At 49.0% G+C, this 22,279-nt stretch overlaps 1 long non-coding RNA gene across 1 annotated transcript; it reads left to right on the top strand.

The window, feature by feature from the left end:
* The first annotated feature begins 11,803 nt into the window (after positions 1–11,803).
* LOC120916903 lies at positions 11,804–21,198 on the top strand. The gene is made up of 3 exons (XR_005744124.1): positions 11,804–11,999; positions 20,678–20,855; positions 20,993–21,198. It is a non-coding gene; the product is annotated as an uncharacterized LOC120916903 (long non-coding RNA).
* Positions 21,199–22,279: the final 1,081 nt, after the last annotated feature.

Genomic DNA, 22,279 nt, shown 5'->3' on the forward strand with positions numbered 1-22,279 from the left:
GACCGAGTACAAGTACCGATACTTTTTTTCAAGTACTCGCCGATACCGAATACCGATACTTTTTTTAATGTCATGTGACAGTGGCAGTATTTATTTATTTTTTTCACTTTTTTTTTTTTTTTACAGTGATTTTTATTTATTTATTTATTTTAGGGGGGGGGGTGAATTGTCAGTGTGTTTTTTTTTATTTATTTTTTTACATTTTATTTTTATTTATTTTTTAATATTTATTGCAATTTTTTATTTTATTTTTAATCAGCCCTGTAGGGGGTCTTTGGAGAGATATCAGGGGTCTTAACAGACCTCTTGCATCTCCCCTTTAAGACAGAGAAAAGGACTAGGGAAACAGATTCCCCAGTCCCTTTCTCAGCAGCCTCAGCTGAAATGAATGGAGGGAAGCTCCTCCATTCATAAACTGAAGCATCGTAAACACAGGAGGTTACGATGCTCAGTTATATGAATGGACAGAGTCGGTGATCACCGACTCTGTTCATTCGGAAAAAGTAGGAGCCGGGCTTAGCGGCTCCTACCTCCGCTCTCCCCCTGACAGATTGAGGGGGGAGAGCGGCACGGACGGGGGGGGGGGGGAATGCAGAGAGAACTGCACGGATGGACGGAGAGAGATCTGGACGGGGGGGGGGAGGAAAGAACTGCACGGATGGACGAGGAGAGAGATCTGGACGGGGGGGGGGGGGGGGGGGGGAAGAACTGCACTGATGGACGAGGAGAGAGATCTGGACGGGGGGGGGGGGAGGAAAGAACTGCACGGATGGACGAGGAGAGAGATCTGGACGGGGGGGGGAGGAAAGAACTGCACGGATGGACGAGGAGAGAGATCTGGACGGGGGGGGGGGGAGGAAAGAACTGCACGGATGGACGAGGAGAGAGATCTGGACGGGGGGGGAGGAAAGAACTGCACGGATGGACGAGGAGAGAGATCTGGACGGGGGGGGGGGAGGAAAGAACTGCACGGATGGACGAGGAGAGAGATCTGGACGGGGGGGGGAAGAAAGAACTGCACGGATGGACGAGGAGAGAGATCTGGACGGGGGGGGGAAGAACTGCACGGATGGACGAGGAGAGAGATCTGGACGGGGGGGGGAAGAACTGCACGGATGGATGGACAGACGGGGGAAGAGGAGAGAGAACGGCACGGACAGGGGAAGACAACACTGACCATGGGGGAGAGAAGATTTGCAACTCCTCTGCCTGCCCGCCCAAGTATCGGGTGAAGCATCGGGAGCATTTCCCCGAGTACAAGTACTCGGGGAAATGCTCGGTATCGGTCCCGATACCGATACTAGTATCGGTATCGGGACATCCCTAGCGGGGACAGATGAGTGAACGGGGGGGGGGGGGGGGCAGATGAGTGAATGAGGGGGGCAGATGAGTGAAAGGGGGGTAATATGGGGGGGAGTTGAGTGAACGGGGGGTGATGGGGGGGAGATGAGTGAATCACTCATCTGTCCCGTCCCCCCCCTCACTCATCTACCCCCCATCATCCTCCCCCCGTTCACTCATCTGCCCCCCCCCGTTCACTCATCTGCCCCCCATTCACTCATCTGTCCCTCCCAATCACCCCCCATTCACTCATCTACCCCCCTTTCACTCATCTGTCCCCCCCCATCACTCATCTGCCCCCCCATTCACTCATCTGTCCCCCATCACCCCCCTCCCCTCCCAATTCACTTATCCGCGGTATTAAAAGAAAATCTCTCTTATCTATACATTTATACATATATTTATACTATATTTTTTTGGGGTTTTTTTTTTTCTTTTTTTTTTCTTAACTACTATAAAACTACTATTATAATTATACAAGTATACTATAGGAATCATTACAATTTAATTACCCTGAAAGTCTTTAAAACCTTTCAAGGTTAATGACCGGCATATTATCATTTTGTTCGTCCTGAATGTTGAACCTGTACCTGAGCCTCCCCTCGATGTTGGTGAACCACGTATTACCACTTTCATCAACCTCAATATCAAACCTGTACGCAGTCAGCTCTTCAAAGTCAATGAACCACATAATACCATTTCCATCATTGTAAAACTCAAACCTGTAAAATAACCTCCCAATAATGTACCACACATCACCATTTTCATCAGCCTCAGTTTCAAACCTTTCGTCAATCAAGTTGGCGATGTTGAACTGGATTCTGCGGTCCGGTTGGGGGATGGGAGCTCGGCACATTGGACAGGTTGCACTCTCCTCCATCCACCGTTGAATGCAGGCCATGTGGTATTCATGAGCGCAGGTGAGGATGGCTGTTTCTTCTCCAACCTGATAACCTACAAGACATATAGCACATGTTACCTGCTCCTCGCCACGCGGCTCCATGGCCGGCGGCGGTGCTGGGACATGTTCAATGGGCCTGACGCGATCTCTGGGCGAACGGCTCCTGGGTGGGGTCTCCTCTCGCCTCCGCCGACGTCGGGATCTGCATCTCCTCCGGTGGGCGGTTGGTGAGTCGCCGTCCCGACGTGATGGACGAGGCATTCTGAAGACCTGAAAAGGCAAAAAAAATCTAATTTTAATAAGAATATTATAATAAGAGTTAGTAATAGTGATAAATATCAATAAAAATTATACAAGTCGCGGTTATTCGCCGTAAGTCGCTGAAAATCGCAGTGAAATACAGGAGATAGCTCTCTGAATGTCACTCCGGCAACTTACTAAGGAGAAGTGAGCTGAGAGGTCCTCAGACTGAAGTGATCAACAACCTGTGACCAATCACAGGGCCTCACACTGAAGTAAACCCCTCACACCAACAGTCATATAACACAAACCCTTATCAATTTTATATCATTTTATTGATTTTACTTATAATTAAAAAATTTTGGGTGATTTTAATGGTTATTATTGAATTTGGCCACAAGATGGCGATCTTTTCTCCTCTGGCTGTAATACCGATCCCCGCCATAGATGTCTCCTATCCCGAATGCTGTGTTTCTATGGTTTCATCATCAGCCATCGGCCATATTTATTACTGGATATCTCTATGAATGGTGAGGAGAGACTGTTACTGAGGGGGAGAGGAACGGTCCTGGGGGGCAGAAATGGCGGCTGGGGGGAGCAGAGCTGTGAAGGTGAGGAGGAGAGTCGGGGGGAGCAGGGGAGACCCCTAATCATCCCCCCAGCCCTTTAAGTGCCCAGCAGTGGGTCACACGCGCCGCCGGCGGCTTGCGCGCGACTGGGTCTGAATCTCCGTGACCACGGGACCCGATCGCAGCCGGTGTCCCGCGATCGGGTCACAGGAGCTGAAGAACGGGGAGAGGTGAGCGTAAACAAACCTTCCCCGTTCTTCTCTACAAGACATATAGCACATGTTACCTGCTCCTCGCCACGCGGCTCCATGGCCGGCGGCGGTGCTGGGATTTGTTCAATGGGCCTGACGCGATTTCTGGGCGAACGGCTCCTGGGTGGGGTCTCCTCTCGCCTCCGCCGACGTCGGGATCTCCTCCGGTGGGCGGTTGGTGAGTCGCCGTCCCGACGTGATGGACGAGGCATTCTGAAGACCTGAAAAGGCAAAAAAAAACAAATTTTAATAAGAATATTATAATAAGAGTTAGTAATAGTGATAAATATCAATAAAAATGATACAAGTCGCGGTTATTCGCCGTAAGTCGCTGAAAATCGCAGTGAAATACAGGAGATAGCTCTCTGAATGTCACTCCGGCAACTTACTAAGGAGAAGTGAGCTGAGAGGTCCTCAGACTGAAGTGATCAACAACCTGTGACCAATCACAGCGCCTCACACTGAAGTAAACCCCTCACACCAACAGTCATATAACACAAACCCTTATCAATTTTATATCATTTTATTGATTTTACTTATAATTAAACATTTTTGGGTGATTTTAATGGTTATTATTGAATTTGGCCACAAGATGGCGATCTTTTCTCCTCTGGCTGTAATACCGATCCCCGCCATAGATGTCTCCTATCCCGAATGCTGTGTTTCTTTGGTTTCATCATCAGCCATCGGCCATATTTATTACTGGATATCTCTATGAATGGTGAGGAGAGACTGTTACTGAGGGGGAGAGGAACGGTCCTGGGGGGCAGAAATGGCGGCTGGGGGGAGCAGAGCTGTGAAGGTGAGGAGGAGAGTCGGAGGGAGCAGGGGAGACCCCTAATCATCCCCCAGCCCTTTAAGTGCCCAGCAGTGGGTCACACGCGCCGCCGGTGGCTCGCGCGCGACTGGGTCTGAATCTCCGTGACCACGGGACCCGATCGCCGCCGGTATCCCGCGATCGGGTCACAGGAGCTGAAGAACGGGGAGAGGTGAGCGTAAACAAACCTTCCCCGTTCTTCTCTGCGGCTTGTCACTGATCGTCTGTTCCCTGTTATAGGGAACAGACGATCAGTGACGTCACACATCCAGCCACGCCCCCCTACAGTAAGAAACACACAATAGGGCACACTTAACCCCTTTAGCACCCCCTAGTGGCTAACCCCTTCACTGCCATTGTCATTTTCACAGTAATCAGTGCATTTGTATAGCACTTTTCGCTGTGAAAATGACAATGGTCCCAAAAATGTGTCAAAAGTGTCCGATGTGTCCGCCATAATGTCGCAGTCACAAAAAAAAATTGCTGATCGCCGCCATAATAGTAAAAAAAATTATTAATAAAAATGCCATAAAACTATCCCCTATTTTGTAACATTATAACTTTTGCGCAAACCAATCAATAAACGCTTATTGTGATTTTTTTTTTACCAAAAATATGTAAAATACGTATCGGCCTAAACTGAGGGAAAAAAATGTTTATATATATATTTTGGGGATATTTATTATAGTAAAAATATTGAATTTTTTTCAAAATTGTCGCTCTATTTTTTTTTATATCGCAAAAAATAAAAACCGCAGAGGTGATCAAATACCACCAAAAGAAAGCTCTATTTGTGGGGGAAAAAAGGACGCCAATTTTGTTTGAGAACCACGTCTCACGACCGCGCAATTGTCAGTTAAAGCGACGCAGTGCCGAATTGCAAAAAGGGGCCAGGTTACCTGCATAATGGTCCGGGTCTTAAGTGGTTAAAAGGGTTTACTGCAGGGCACATATTAATGCAAAAGGGGAAGCTGCCCCGGGCCCAGCTATTTTTGTGGGGTGCAAAGCAGCTGCCCCTTGAGCCCAGGGGTTGCTCATGGCTACAGGGGCCCATGCTGCCTCCCTATCATATCAGTGTAGCTGAGCGCTCTCCCCTCACACTGCTGCACAGAACACTACAGGTCTCGGGTTTGCTGTGCTATCACAGGGAAAAGGCGCAGCTGCAGGTTGTCTGTGCGCTCGCAACCTGCCCCCCCCCCCTTCCTGTCAGCAGCCAGCTCTGTCTAATCGCTGCTCGCTCGCTCTTCCCCCTCCCTCCAGCCAATGCTGTATCCTGGCCTAGGCCAACAAGGCCCAGGCCTAGGGCAGCACTTTGCAGGGGGGCAGCACGGAAAGAGTCCCCGCCGGCTTGCGCTACACTGTTAGTGTAACACAAGCTGCTTCTAATTCTGACTGTCCTCTCATCCTGGACCACAAAGCTTCCTCACTGTGCCCTATGTTTTCTGCTGCACCATTGGCATGTTATATCTTCTCAGTCCTCTCCATAAAATGATCAGAAATTTGTGCTGAATGTGGAACTATAGGCAACACTTTATTTTTCATTCTAGATAGAGTGGCGGGAGGGTTAGAGCCCCTGTCTGTTTATTGTTTACCATCCCTGTCCCATTGCAGAGATTTCCCTTCACTTCCTTCCCCATAGCCAAACAGGAAGTGATAGGAAATCTATGCAAATTAAGGGAATCCAATGCCCCACCCCCAGGCCCAAGAACTAGTGTCCCCACTCTTAAACAGAAAGGGGTGTGGCCTTGACAGGAAGGGGTGGGTCATATTTAAATTAGGGGGTGCACGAGTTTAGTCAGGCCTAGGGCAGCACGAAACCTAAATACACCACTGCCTCCAGCTAAGCAGAACAAGCTGCCAATCAGAAGAGACTTGAGGGGCATGAATGGGACATGTAGTCTCAAGGAATGGCCTGTTCACAGAAGTCCATGGGGCCTGGACTCGGAGGAGGGAGCAACATCCACCAGGGCGGCGCAGTGTTATGGGAAGAGTTACACCCCCCCCCCTCCCCCGTGAGAGACTGAGCTGCTGAAAAACCACCAAGCGAGTACTATGTGGGGGAGACTGGAAGAGTGGGAGGACTGCCAGGATATAGACCTTGCTGCAGTGCCTACTGGAGATGCCACAGGCAACCGAGCAGTGAGCTGTAATGATGTGCTGTTATCTCGAGCAACCATTGAGTGGTAACCTATAGCAACCAATCACTGACCGGTAATGTGCAGGGACTTTTAGCAACTAAGCAGCCGTAATGTGTGCCGTTACATCTAGCAACCAGTTATTGAGTGGTAATGATGTGCTGTATCCTCTAGCAACCAATCTCAATTGCTGCCTGATCTGCTGTAGTAATCTGATTCTGAGTCTAGCTGCTCTCCTAGCAGGTGGGGAGCGAATTTGCATGACACGTGGGGTAGGGTTGTCACCTGTTCAGGATTCACCCGGACAGTTCGGGTTTGGAATCATGCGTCCGGGTTTCACACTGTCTGAGACCCGGACACATTATTCAGACCGGACTAAGTCTCCCCCTCCCCCCTTCTCTCTCCTGCCTCTAAGTAAGTAGGCCAAGGTAAGTCAGGGTTCTTAGAGCACTCGTTACATCAGAGCACCCCATTTGCACCAGAGGCCACAGTCCTCCCCCTTACATCAGAGTCCTTGCCGTACACCAGAGCATTCCTTACATCAGAGTCCCCAGAGTTCTCCCTTACATCAGAGTCCCCAGAGTTCTCCCTTACATCAGAGTCCCCAGAGTTCTCCCTTACAGTGAAATGGTAACTCTGGGGATTCAGATTTAAAGGGGTAACTCTGGGGACTCTGAAAAAAAAAATTGACGTCCATTTTTCCCCACAAATAGAGCTTTCTGTTGGTGGTATTTGATCACCTCTGCGGTTTTTATTTTTTGCGCTATAAACAAAAATAGAGCGACAATTTTGAAAAAAATGCAATCGTTTTTACTTTTTGCTATAATAAATATCCCCAAAAAGATATATAAAAACTTTATTTTTCCCTCAGTTTAGTCCGATACGTTTTCTTCTACATATTTTTGGTTAAAAAAAAAATCGCAATAAGCGTTTATTGATCGGTTTGCGCAAAAGTTATAGCGTCTACAAAATAGGGGATAGTTTTATTCCATTTTTTTTATTAATAATTTTTTTTTTATTTTTTACTAGTAATGGCTGCGATTTTTATCGTGACTGCGACATTATGGCGGACACATCGGACACTTTTGACACATTTTTGGGACAATTGTTATTTTTACAGCGAACAGTGCTATAAAAATGCACGGGTTACTGTGAAAATGCCACTGGCAGTGAAGGGGTTAACCACTAGGTGGCGCTGTAGGGGTTAAGTGTTCCCTAAGGCGTGATTCTTACTGTAGGGGGCGTGGCTTGCTGTGACACGTCACTGATCGCGTTCCCGATGACAGGGAACGCGATCAGTGACCGTGTCAGCTAGGCAGAACGGGGAGATGTTGGGGCAGATACACAAACGAATTACGCCGTCGTATTTATTGATACGCCGGCGAAATTTTAAAGTTCCCGCGTCGTATCTTTGTTTTGTATCCACAAAACAAGATACGACGGCATCTGGGATCGATCCGACAGGCGTACGTCTTAGTACGCCGTCGGATCTTAGCTGCATTTTTTCGGCGGCCGCTAGGTGTCGTTTCCGTAGATTTCCGCGTCGAGTATGCAAATTAGCTAGTTACGGCGATCCACAAACGTACGTCCGGCCGGCGCATTTTTTTACGTCGTTTGCGTTCGGCTTTTTCCGGCGTATAGTTACCCCTGCTATATGGTGGCGTACTCAATGTTAAGTATGACCGTCGTTCCCGCCTCGCATTTTGAATTTTTTAAGTAGTTTGGGTAAGTCGTTCGCGAATAGGGATTTGCGTAGAATGACGTCACCGTCGTAAGCATTGGCTTGTTCCGGTTTAATTTTCGAGCATGCGCACTGGGATACCCCCACAGACGGCGCATGCGCCGTTCAAAAAAAACGTTGTTTACGTCGGGTCACGACGTATTTACATAAAACACGCCCCCATCACATCGAATTGAATTGCGCGCCCTTACGCCACCAAAGATACACTACGCCGCCGTAACTTACGGCGCAAATTCTTTGAGGATTCGGAAAAAAAAACATAAGTTACGGTGGCGTAGTGTATCTTAGATACGCTACGCCCGACGCAAATATGCGCCGAGGTACGTGAATCTGCCCCGAAGTGTTTACACTAGCATCTCCCCGTTCTATGTCTCCGTGAGACGATCGAGGGTATGCCCACGGGCGCACTCACGGAGATCGCGGCGCGCGCACACGCCCACAACAACTGCTTCTTAAAGGGGCCGTATAGGTGCGTCCTTTTGCCTGTCCGTGACATGCTGCAGACGTATATCTGCGTGCAGCGGACGGCAAGCGGTTAAGGGTCAGTTCACACCAGACGCAGTTCCGTTCATTTCTGTGTGTTTTTTTTCTGCACAAAATGCATGCGCAGTGTTTTCCATGTATTCCAATGGCTGTGGTTGGCTCTAGTTCTCACCATGGAGTCAGTTTCTGCACCGGAATCTGATTGCATGGTGAGAACTAGAGCCAACAAGAGCCATTGCAATACATAAAACACTGCGCATGCATTTTGTGCAGAAGAAATGCGCACAAAACTGTACGGAACTGCGTCTGGTGTGGACTGGCCCTAATGCCGCGTACACACGATCGGTCAATCCGATGAAACCGGTCTGATGGATTTTTCCATCAGTTACCCGATGAAGCTGACTGGTGGTCGGTCTTGCCTACACACCATCGGTCAAAAAATGTGGTGACGTAAAACTCAACGATGTGCTGAAAAAAATCAAGTTCAATGCTTCCGAGCATGCGTCGACTTGATTCTGAGCATGCGTGGATTTTTAACCGATGGACGTGCCTACAAACAATCGTTTTTTTTCGTTAGGTATCAAATTTTAACCACTTAAGGACCGCCTCCTGCAGATATACGTTGGTAGAATGGCACGGCTGGGCACAAGCACATACCTGTACGTCCTCTTTAAGTGCCCAGCCGTGGGTCGCGGGCGCGTGTCCGCGACCCGGTCTGAAGCTCGTGACCGCGGACCCGATCGCGGCTGGAGTCCCGCAATCGGTCCCCGGAGCTGAAGAACGGGGAGAGCTGTGTGTAAACACACCTTCCCCGTTCTTCACTGTGGCGCTGTCATTGATCGTGTGATCTCTAATATAAGGAAACGCGATCAATGATGTCACACGTCCAGCCCCGCCCCCCTACAGTTAGAAACACAGATGAGGTCACACTTAACCCCTTCAGCGCCCCCTAGTGGTTAACTGCCAAACTGCAATAGTCATTTTCACAGTAATCAGTGCATTTTTAATGCATTTTTTGCTGTGAAAATGACAATGGTCCCAAAAATTTGTCAAAATTGTCCGAAGTGTCCGCCATAATGTCGCAGTCATGAAAAAAATCGCTGATCGCCGCCATTAGTAGTAAAAAAATAATAATTAATAAAAATGCAATAAAACTATCCCCTATTTTGTAAACGCTATAAATTTTGTGGAAAACCAATCGATAAACGCTTATTGCAATTTTTTTACCAAAAATAAGTAGAATACGTATCGGCCTAAACTGAGGAAAAAAAATGTTTTTTATATATTTTTGGGGGATATTTATTATAGCAAAAAGTAAAAACTATTGCATTTTTTTCAAAATTGTCGCTCTATTTTTGTTTATTGCGCAAAAAATAAAAACCGCAGAGGTGATCAAATACCACCAAAAGAAATCCGTATTTGTGGGGGAAAAAAGGACGCCAATTTTGAATGAGGAGGAAAGAGGGACATTGTTCCAAATCGGGATCCCTGTGCCCCCATTGGGTAGTGTGTGCCCCCTGGCAGGGATCCCTGTGCCCCCATTGGGTAGTGTGTGTCCCCTGGCAGGGATCCCTATGCCCCCATTGGGTAGTGTGTCCCCCCTAGCAGGGATCCCTGTGCCCCCATTGGGTAGTGTGTGCCCCCATTGGGTAGTGTGTGCCCCCTAGCAGGGATCCCTGTGCACCCATTGGGTAGTGTGTGCCCCCTAGCAGGGATCCCTGTGCACCCATTGGGTAGTGTGTGCCCCCTGGCAGGGATCCCTGTGCCCCCATTGGGTAGTGTGTGCCCCCTAGCAGGGATCTCTGTGCCCCCATTGGGTAGTGTGTTCCCCATAGCAGGGATCCCTGTGCCCCCATTGGGTAGTGTGTGCCCCCTAGCAGGGATCTCTGTGCCCCCATTGGGTAGTGTGTCCCCCTGGCAGGGATCCCTGTGCCCCCATTGGGTAGTGTGTGCCCCCTAGCAGGGATCCCTGTGCCCCCATTGGGTAGTATGTGCCCCCTAGCAGGGATCCCTGTGCCCCCATTGGGTAGTGTGTGCCCCCTAGCAGGGATCCCTGTGCCCTCATTGGGTAGTGTGTGTCCCCTGGCAGGGATCCCTGTGCCCCCATTGGGTAGTGTGTGTGATCACTGTGGGGTAAACACATATTGTAGATATCACATCAAAGCAATCGGCGGTGAGTGGGAGGCGGCAGGGGGCGGGGTCTATGTCAGCAGGAAAGCTGCTTTTGGTCCAACCAGAAAGGATCACAGTGACTGCACATGCTCTATGCGGCCCCCTGTATCCTAGCAACGATAAACACTGGCCGGCCAGGAAATCTGTGACATAAGGACGCCGTCCGGTCCAATCCGGATACAAACACAGGATGGGAGACCCAATATAGATACCAGCCCAGGAGACACTCATGGGGCCCCTACTGGTCCCGGGGCCCTCAGGTATGGTCAGTCCGCCCCTGGTTACATTCCATTCATTCATGTATAATAAAGTACATTTTGTATTTTTAGGTTATACTTTGTCATATATTGTGGGGCCTTGTTATTATGTCAGATTCTCAGATTCTCCTTCCTGCCGTCCCTTTTCTATAGGGATTGGGGGGGGGGGGGCAAATATTCGAACTGGGAGGAGGAGGGGGGGGCCCTGTCATGTAGGGTGGCCCCTGTGAAGTAGGTTGTTGGGGGCCCATGTCAGGTCAGGTGTTTGGGGCCCCTGTCAGACAGGGCCGCCATCAGGAATTATGGGGCCCCTTACACAGCTTTAGGCATGGGCCCCCTGGAGCAAGCAGAGAACCGGGGGGGGGGGGGGGAGGTGCTGCTGCCTCAAATTAAGAAGCGGGGGGGGGGGGGCTGCCATGATTTGAGAAGCAGGGGGGTGTATATATATATATATTTAAAAAAAATGGTTACCATCTGGGGCCCTGGGGACCTCTGGGCCCTTAAATAAAAAGAAAAATCTATATATATAAAACAATATATATTGTGAAAAGTGATTTCTCTTCCCTCAGACCAGAAAGAGGAGAGAAAACACTGACAGGTCACATTACACAACAAGCCGGCCCAGCTCTCTATCTCCCCCCCTCACACACACACTGACATCACCGCTAATGAGACTTACTGTGTCACCGATGGATGTAGGATGAAAAATCTGTCGAAGTAATCTCCGATTAGTCCTCTGTGGGGCGCTGTACCGGTCCTGCGAGCAGAGCCTCCGCGATTTCACTTCAGTCCATAGGAGTCTATGGAACAAAATGGCGCCGCTCCGCCGCCGCGTACAGGTATCCAAGAGTCATCCAAGCCCCGCCCCTTCCGCGAGTCCTTTCCCCCGCGCGTCCGTGCAGTGGACGCGAGGCTCCAATGCACAGTACAGAGGTGACAGATACCTGGAGAGAGGATTCAGCTCCCTCCTCCCTCCAGCCTGAAGGTGGCAATAGAGAGCACCGCTGTGCAGTGAATTAAGTCAGCCGTTCTGCCTCAGTCTCTCTCACATGACCGGAGGGAGGAAGAAAATGTTTCATACACAGTGTGTCTGTAAGTACAAGGGGGGGGGGAGACAACTTACCTCACACCTTCCCTCTCTACTCCTCACACAACCCCCTCTCTTACTTATACCCCCCAGAAGACACCCTCCTCTCTTACTTACACCCCCCAGAAGACACCCTCGTCTCTTCCTCACCCCCCTCCCTCTCTTCTTTTGACCCCCCAGACACCCCCCTCTCCACAGTGGTGACAATTGATGGCACAGTGGCTGCGTTTGATGGCACAGTGGCTGCGTTTGATAGCATGGCACAGTGGCTGCGTTTGATGGCACAGTGGCAACAATTGATGGGCACAGTGGCAACAATTGATGGGCACAGTGGGGACAATTGATGGCACAGTGGCAACAATTGATGGGCACAGTGGCAACAATTGATGGGCACAGTGGGGACAATTGATGGGCACAGTGGCGATAAATGTTCGCACAGTTGCTGCATTTGATGGCATGGCACAGTGATTGCATTTGGCATGGAACAGTGATTGCATTTGGCATGGCACAGTGGCTGAGTTTGATGGCATGGCACAGTGGCTGCGTTTGATGGCATGGCACAGTGGCTGCGTTTGATGGCATGGCACAGTGGCTGCGTTTGATGGCATGGCACAGTGGCGACAATTGATGGGCACAGTGGCGACAATTGATGGCACAGTGGCGACAATTGATGGCACAGTGGCGACAATTGATGGCACAGTGGCGACAATTGATGGCACAGTGGCGACAATTGATGGGCACAGTGGTGACAATTGATGGCACAATGGCTGCGTTTAATGGCATGGCACAGTGGTGACAATTGCTGGGCACAGTGGCGATAAATGATGGCACAGTGATTGCGTTTGATGGCATGGCACAGTGGCGACAATTGATGGCACAGTGGCTGCGTTTGATGGCATGGCACAGGACATGTGTGGTCACCTTGGCATTCTGTAAGCACAATATTCATGTATCATACAACATGCTTGGTGGATCATGTCACAGCACAACTCCTTGGGGCAAAGTTAGTGTCACAACGAAGGGCTCTGTCACGCGGGCGGACCGTATGTCCGCTTTCTCACCCATCCGTTTCCGGATGAAAAAGGGACATACATTGGTCCCTATGAGATTGCGGGCGCTGACACCCGATCTCACCCGGGTCCGCAACCCTCAGATTCTGCAGACAGAGGAAAATCCTATTCCTCCTTCCGTCTGCGGATCGGGATCGGGTGAGCACGGACTGACGGTCAGTGTTCATCCCATCCCCCCCCATAGGGGAGAGCGGAGATCTGACAGGGCGGTCCCTGAACAGTGTGCGGGGATCGCCCTGTCATCCGCCGGCTCAGCGGGGATCAGCGGAGGTTCACGGGGCGAATCATCACGGATCAGTCCCGTGTGAGAGAGGCCCGTCTCTAGTAGATGCTCTGCTGTACAGCCTCTGCATAGTGATTAGTGACGGCTCATCGCTTTCCTCCTGCAGCACTTCTATGGGGATCACTTTCAGTGGTCTGTGGGCTCCTCGTGATGAGCGTCATCCTGGGGGAGGGGTTAAACACCTGCGATTTTTCCAGGTCGGGGAGATTTGTACATTTTTGCACAATGCCTTTAACTGCCACATTAAACTTTTCTCTTGTTAACCACTTCAGCCCCGGACCATTTTGCTGGTCAATGACCGGGCCACTTTTTGCGATTCGGCATTGCGTCGCTTTAACTGACAATTTCGCGGTCGTGCGACGTGACTCCCAAACAAAATTGACGTCCTTTTTTTCCCACAAATAGAACTTTCTTTTGGTGGTATTTGATCACCTCTGCGGTTTTTATTTTTTGCGCTATAAACAAAAATAGAGCGACAATTTTGAATTTTTTTTACTTTTTGCTATCATAAATATCCCCCAAAAATATATAAAAAGGCTATTTTTTCCCTCAGTTTAGGCCAAAACGTGTTCTTCTACATATTTTTTTTTTAAAAAAAAATCGCAATAAGCGTTTATTGATTGGTTTGCGCAAAAGTTCTAGCGTCTACAAAATAGGGGGTCGTTTTATGGCATTTTTATTAATATTTTTTTTTTTACTAGTAATGGCGGCGATCTGCAATTTTTATCGGTACTGCGACCTTATGGCGGACACATCGGACGCTTTTGACACATTTTTGGGACCATTGGCATTTTTATAGCGATCAGAGCTATAAAAATGCAGTGATTACTATAAAAATGTCACCAGCAGTGAAGGGGTTAACACTAGGGGGCGATCAAGGGGTTAATTATGTTCCCTAAAGTGTGTTCTAACTGAAGGGGGGATGGGACTGACTAGGGGAAATGACAGATCGCTGTTCATACATTGTATAACAGACGGTCAGTCATTTCTCCCCTGATAGAATCGGGCGCTGTGTGTTTACACACGCGGCTCTCAGTTCACGCTCTGTCACGAGCGATCGCGGGTGCCCGGCGGTGATCGCGTCCGCCATGCCCTCGCATCAGCACCAGGGGTGCGCACCCTAGTGGCCGCAGAGCAACATTGCGATATATTACGCGATCTTGCGCAGCCGGGCCAACCTGCCGCAGTTTTGGTGGTCGGCAAACTGTTAACCTCTTCACATGCCGCCCATAGTCATATGACATCAACAGATGGGATCTCCCATAGTGGGTGGTCGTCATATGACATCCTGGGCTTCCCGGCCAGCTAGGGGTTGCACGCGCCCGTGGCATCGCTCGGTGCCCGGCGGCCGCGATGTCTGCCGGGCACCTGCGATTGGCCGCAATCACGGCAGGACTGTGGATCTGTGTAAACATATAGATCCATATCCAGTCAGAGGTGAGGAGACCGATGTTGTGTTCCCAGTACAGAGGAACACAGATCGGTCTCCCACCCTTGTGAGTCCCCTCCCCCTACAGTTAGAATCACTCACTAGGGAACATTTAACCCCTTCAGCGCCCCCTAGTGTTAACCCCTTCCCTGCCAGTCACATTTACACAGTAATCAGTGCAGTTTTATAGCACTAAGTAAGCGCTGTATAAATGTGAATGGTCCCAAAAATGTGTCAAAAGTGTCCAATATGTCCGCCGCAATGTCACGGTCACAATAAAAATCGCAGATCGCCGCCGTAAAAAAAAATGCAATAAATCTATCTCCTATTTTGTAGACGCTATACCCTTTGTGCAAACCAATTAATATACGCCTATTGCGATTTTTTTTTTTTAACAAAAATATGTAGAATAATACGTCAGCACCAGGGGTGCGCACCCTAGTGGCCGCAGAGCAACATTGCGATATATTACGCGATCTTGCGCAGCCGGGCCAACCTGCCGCAGTTTTGGTGGTCGGCAAACGGTTAACCTCTTCACATGCCGCCCATAGTCATATGACATCAACAGATGGGATCTCCCATCCTGGGTGGACGTCATATGACATCCTGGGCTTCCCGGCCAGCTAGGGGGTGCACGCGCCCGTGGCATCGCTCGGTGCCCGGCGGCCGCGATGTCTGCCGGGCACCTGCGATTGGCCGCAATCACGGCAGGACTGTGGATCTGTGTAAACATATAGATCCATATCCAGTCAGAGGTGAGGAGACCGATGTTGTGTTCCCAGTACAGAGGAACACAGATCGGTCTCCCACCCTTGTGAGTCCCCTCCCCCTACAGTTAGAATCACTCACTAGGGAACATTTAACCCCTTCAGCGCCCCCTAGTGTTAACCCCTTCCCTGCCAGTCACATTTACACAGTAATCAGTGCAGTTTTATATCACTAAGCGCTGTATAAATGTGAATGGTCCCAAAAATGTGTCAAAAGTGTCCAATATGTCCGCCGCAATGTCACGGTCACAATAAAAATCGCAGATCGCCGCCGTAAAAAAAAATGCAATAAATCTATCTCCTATTTTGTAGACGCTATACCCTTTGTGCAAACCAATTAATATACGCCTATTGCGATTTTTTTTTTTTTAACAAAAATATGTAGAATAATACGTATCGGCCTAAACTGAGGAAACGTTTTTTTTTTTTATATATATATTTTTGGGGGATATTTATTATAGCAAAAAATAAAAAATATTGCATTTTTTTCAAAATTGTCGCTCTATTTTTGTTTATAGCGCAAAAAATAATAACCGCAGAGGTGATCAAATACCACCAAAAGAAAGCTCTATTTGTGGGAAAAAAGGGCGCCAATTTTGTTTGGGAGGCTCGTCGCACGACCGCGCAATTGTCAGTTAAAGTGATCCATCCATCCTGGTGTCTCTGCCTGTCACCCACACAGGGAGATATTTCTGCTCCCCCGACAGTCTGGGTTACATTACCACCTCAGCCTCGGACCTTCTGATTGCGCTCATCCTTTTTTTCCCAAGTGTTTCTTACAATATGGGTACTGTAGGCAGGGGTGGTGCAAGGATTTTTGACACCCTAGGCGAAACCTAATTTTGCCGCCCCCCCCCCCCCAAAACACACACGTTGGCTCCGCCCCTCACTAAAAAATTTGCGGCACCTATTTCTTCAGCCGTGGTCCACAGGCTTGCACCTGTGCCTCTGGACCTGACCCGAAGACAAATGGTGGATGGGACTAGCTCACTTCCTCACGCCAGCCGTGGTCCACTCTGCACGCCCCCCCCCCCCCGCAACTCTGTCTCCCCTCAACCCCCCCCCCCCCCACACACACACACACACATCAGTTCCTCTCTGTACCACCCTGCACATCTGTTTCCCCCCCACACACACACACATATTTGTACCCCCCTGTACATCTGCCTCCCACACACATCTGCTACCCCTCTGTACCCCCCTACACACATATCTGTTCCCCTGCACACCTGTCCCCCACACACACATATCTGTTCCCCTGCACACCTGTCCCCCCAACACACACACACATATCTGTCCCCCCAACACACATGTCTGCCCCCCCACACACATATCTGTCACCCCCTGCACATCTGCCCCCCCCCACACACATATCTGTCCATCTGTCCCCCACACACATATATCAGTCCCCCCCCCCCCCCCCACATACCAGTACCCCCCCTGCATGTCTGTCTGCCCCCCCCCACACACATATCAGTACCCACCTGCATGTCTGTCCCCCCCCACACACATATCAGTACCCCCCTGCACGTCTGTCTGTCCCCCCCACACACATATCAGTACCCCCCTGCACGTCTGCCCCCCCACACATACCAGTACTCCCTCGCACATCTGTCTGTCCCCCCCCCCTCACATATCAGTACCCCATGCACAGCTGCCCCACACAAACACACACACACATATCAGTACCCCCCTGCACGTCTGTCTGTCCCCCCCACACACATATCAGTACCCCCCTGCACGTCTGTCTGTCCCCCACACACATATCAGTACCCCCCTGCACGTCTGCCCCCCCACACATACCAGTACTCCCTCGCACATCTGTCTGTCCCCCCCCCCTCACATATCAGTACCCCATGCACAGCTGCCCCACACAAACACACATATATCAGTACCCCCCTTGCACGTCTGTCCCCCCCACAAACACATATCAGTACCCCCTTCCACGTCTGTCCCCCCCACAAACACATATCAGTACCCCCTTGCACGTCTGTCCCCCCCACAAACACATATCAGTACCCCCTGCACTCCCCCCCCCCCCCACACACACATATCTGTCCCCCCCCCTCTCTCTCCCTCCCACCATTGCAGCCCCCTCTCTCTCCCTCCCACTATTGCAGCCCCCTCTCTCCCTCCCACCATTGCAGTTCTCTCTCCCACCATTGCAGCCCCCCTCACTCTCCCATATCACTGCAGCCCCCTCTCTCTCACCATTGCAGCCCCTTTCTCTCACCATTGCAGCCCCTCTCTCTCTCACTGTTGCAGCCCATCTCTCTCTCTCCCTCTCCCTCTTCCTTACTATTGCAACCCCTCTCTCACCATTGCAGCCCCCCTCTCTCTCCCTCTTTCTCCCACCATTGCAGCCCCCTCTCTCTCTCTCTCTCTCTCACCATTGCAGCCCCCCCCTCTCTCTCTCTCTCACCATTGCAGCCCCACCCCCCCCTCTCTCTCTCTCTCTCTCACCATTGCAGCCCCACCCCCCCCCCCCCTCTCTCTCTCTCCCACCATTGCAGCCCCCCTCTCTCTCTCTCCCACCATTGCAGCCCCTCTCTCTCTATTGCAGCCCATCTCTCTCTCTCTCTCTCGCTCTCTCTCACTATTGCAGCCCCACTCTCCCTCCAACCATTGCAGCCTCTCTCTCTATTGCATCCCCCCTCTCTCTCCCCCACCACTGCAGCCCCTCTCTCTCTCTCTATTGCAGCCCCTCTCTCTCTCTCTCTCTCTCTTGCGCAAACCAATCGATAAACGCTTATTGCGTTTTTTTTACCAAAAATAGGTAGAAGAATACGTATCGGCCTAAACTGAGGAAAAAAAAAAATTTATATATGTTTTTGGGGGATTTTTATTATAGCAAAAAGTAAAAAATATTGAATCTTTTTCAAAATTGTCGCTCTATTTTTGTTTATAGCGCAAAAAATAAAAACCGCAGAGGTGATCAAATACCACCAAAAGAAAGCTCTATTTGTGGGGAAAAAAGGACGCCAATTTTGTTTGGGAGCCACGTCGCACGACCGCGCAATTGTCTGTTAAAGCGACGCAGTCCCGAATCGCAAAACCTGGCCTGGGCATTTAGCTGCAAAATGGTCCGGGGCTTAAGCGGTTAAAGCCCCTTTCTCTCTCACCATTATAGCTCCTCTCTCTCACCATTGCAGCCCCTCTCTCTCACCATTATAGCCCCTCTCTCTCACCATTGCAGCCCCTCTCTCATGGATTTCTTTCTTTAAAAAAAAAGCTAACTTATGTATTATAATAAAATAATATACTGTAAATAATAATAAAATGTGAATGTATTTATTATAATAATACATGAATTTTTTTTTCAGGTAAAAAAATTTGCATTTATATATTTTTTGCCTGTTCTCTCTGCATTGATCTCTTGTATCATGTTTGCAGTCTCTGACCATCTCTTGTTTCATGTCTGCAGTCTCTGACCATCTCTTGTATCGTGCCTGCAGTCTCTGACCATCTCTTGTATTGTGTCTGCAGTCTCTGACCATCTCTTGTATCGTGTCTGCAGTCTCTGACCATCTCTTGTTTCATGTCTGCAGTCTCTGACCATCTCTTGTATTGTGTCTGCAGTCTCTGACCATCTCTTGTTTCGTGTCCGCAGTCTCTGACCATCTCTTGTATTGTGTCTGCAGTCTCTGACCATCTCTTTTATCGTGTCTGCAGTCTCTGACCATCTCTTGTATCATGTCTGCAGTCTCTGACCATCTCTTGTATTGTGTCTGCAGTCTCTGACCATCTCTTGTATCGTGTCTGCAGTCTCTGACCATCTCTTGTATCATGTGAAGTCTGCAGTCTCTGACCATCTCTTGTATCATGTGAAGTCTGCAGTCTCTGAGGGAGTTTGGAGAGGAGTCAAGAGTGGGAGTGTCGCTGGGATGGGGATCATGGGAGAAGTCAGAGAAACCAGAGCCACCAAGCTGCAGCTGATTGACTGATCCCTGCAAGGTGCACCTAAAAGGAGGTCAGTGACAGCACCGCAAGGCCAGCCTAAGGGGGGGGGGGGGGTCACTGATGTAAGGGGGAGTGAATACAATAATGTAAAGGGACACTGATATAAAGGTTTCCCCCTTATATCAGTAACCCACCGCTTACCTTAGGCTGCTTTCACAGTAAGGCGTTGGGGGCGTCGGCGGTAAAGCGCTGCAATTTTTAGCGGTGCTTTACCGACTTTTTTGCAGTGCTTTTCAGCCGCCAGTGGGCACTTTTAACCCCCGCTAGTGGCCAAAAAAGGTTAAAATCGCCCCCAAAAAGCGCTGCTGCTGATTTCAATGCCCCCCCTTCCACGTTCCCAGATTTCCTGGGGTCCCCCTTGATGATTGACCACTTTTAACTGGCATTTGCATATATATAAAGCCCTATGTGATTTTTATATCTGTCTTCTGTATATATAATACACTCTTCAAATGTGCATAGTTTTCCCTTTCATGAATAAGAAAAAAATGACGTTGTGCTATGTGGCTGGTATGACATTTTTTCCAGGGCTGGTTTTTATTCCCAGTCCGGCCCTGCATCTCACTATTCCTACTCTGACACCCATCAGGTAATTCCTTTATTTAACTTCAATTGAATTTATTCTAATTTTAATTTATCACTTATTCTCAAACACTTTTATTACACTTAGATGCCCCACACATACTATGATGCCTTCATTTTTGCACCACAATTAAACATTATTCATACTCCCAGTATTATGTAACTGCAATAGAACATCACATTTAGCTCACTTTACACCATAGGTGCTCAACCTGTGGCCCTCCAGCTGGTGCAGAACTACAAGCCCCATGAGGCATTTCAAAGTTCATAGTTAGAAGCTTGACTCTCAAAGGCTGAGGCATGATGGGAATTGTAGTTTGGCAACATCTGGAGGGCCACAGGTTGAGCACCCATGCTTTACACCAGGGATAAGCAATTAGCGGACCTCCAGCTGTTGCCAATCTACAAGTCCCATCATGCCTCTGGGTGTCATGCTTGATGCTGTCAGAGTCTTGCTATGCCTCATGGGACTTGTAGTTTGGCAACAGCTGGAGGTCCGCTAATTGCATATCCCTGCTTTACACGATCATGCTCATCACTTTGAGCTTATGCAACTGCACACCTTTTATCTTCCCTACATTTTCTTTCCCAGATATTCCCAAGGCTATTTCCCAGCATCACCTACAGTGCCAGTGGGGGTGTTACCATCACGTTGGAGGTTCCATGTCGGGGTCCGGTTCCTTCGGGGCTTTTCGTCCCCTCAGCTTCCGGGTGGGATGCAGGCTAATTTCCGCCGTTTTAGCGTCACCAGCACCTTGTTGCTTTAATGTGTAAGTAGGAGGCAGGATTATCTCCTTCCTCCATCTTTTTTTCCTTTATAATTTTTTCCTTTTTTTCATTTTTACCCCAATTGGTGAGTTTTAAAAGTAGTTGATTGGCCATTATACGTACATAATATTTCTTTCAGATTATATGCATCGCTCCTGATGAGGCGATATAGTCGCCAAAACGCGTCGAGCCAACGCCATCCTAGATGCTATACGTTATCATATATGATGAGATCTAGCTAAAATGTTTTGTATTTGATATTGATATATTTGATATATTTTATATTATGTCTTTATATGGAGCCTGCTAGCCAAGATATTTTGTATAACTTGTGTTCATTTATTAAAATTGTTTTTATCAAACTGATCCATTGCTCCACTTATGTGCCTCATTCAAAGTCCCGAACCCGTTCCCAATTTTAAACTGATTTAGGGATGGAGACACTTGTCTAGGGCAGTGATGGTGAACCTTGGCACCCCAGATGTTTTGGAACTACATTTCCCATAATGCTCATGTACTCTGCAGTGTAGTGAGCATCATGGGAAATGTAGTTCCAAAACATCTGGGGTGCCAAGGTTCGCCTTTACTGGTCTAGGGTGTCTCATTCAAAATCCCACATTCCTTTGTCCACAATATAGACATTTATATAGCTCATTTCCCCCCCCCCCCCTCATCATTGCCTTCGCCGCCATTCATTCCCCCGTAGCGCCGGCGTTCTGTTTATTTGGCGGTCAGATAACTGCGTTTAATGATTACTCGGCTGCATGCTGCGCACATGAGGCTCTCAGGCTTTTCTGCTCCGAGCTGTAAAAATAAAAACACATGATGGGACAAAGTTAATTATTGTGAGTGGAGCTGATATTCTGTGTTATACATTAAAGGATCTCACCTTTGTTATGACGCCAATTTTAAAGAGAACCGGTCATTCTCAGACAGAAATCAGTGATCAGTATTGCTCAGGCTGACAGATTTCGATTCTCTTTTTCAGGTTGGCATTTTAGGTTGGCTATAAAAGCCGAGATCTCACCCTCAGTTAGGCACCTGATACATTGTTCAGGAAAGGTTCAGACCAAGAAGGTGGGAATTAAGGGGGTTATCCACAAAAGGGATACGCCGGCGTATCTACTGATACACCGTCGTATCCCTGTTTCTATCTATGGAACTGATCCACAGAATCAGTTTACCATAGATAGGCAGAAGATCCGACATGTGTAATTGAATTACACTGATCTTAAGGATGCAATTCTAGGCCGGCCGCTAGGTGGCGAGGCCTTTGCGGCCGGCCTAGAATATGCAAATGAACACTTACGGCGATCCACGAACGTTCCGACGGGCCCGTCGCGCTAAATCTACGTTGTTTACGTCGAGTTACGCCGTGTAAAAATAGGGCTAAGTCCTATTTGACTAAGCCCTATTAAGTATGGCC

Source organism: Rana temporaria, chromosome 11 (assembly GCF_905171775.1).
Source record: "Rana temporaria chromosome 11, aRanTem1.1, whole genome shotgun sequence".
Classification (NCBI taxonomy): Eukaryota; Metazoa; Chordata; class Amphibia; order Anura; family Ranidae; genus Rana; species Rana temporaria.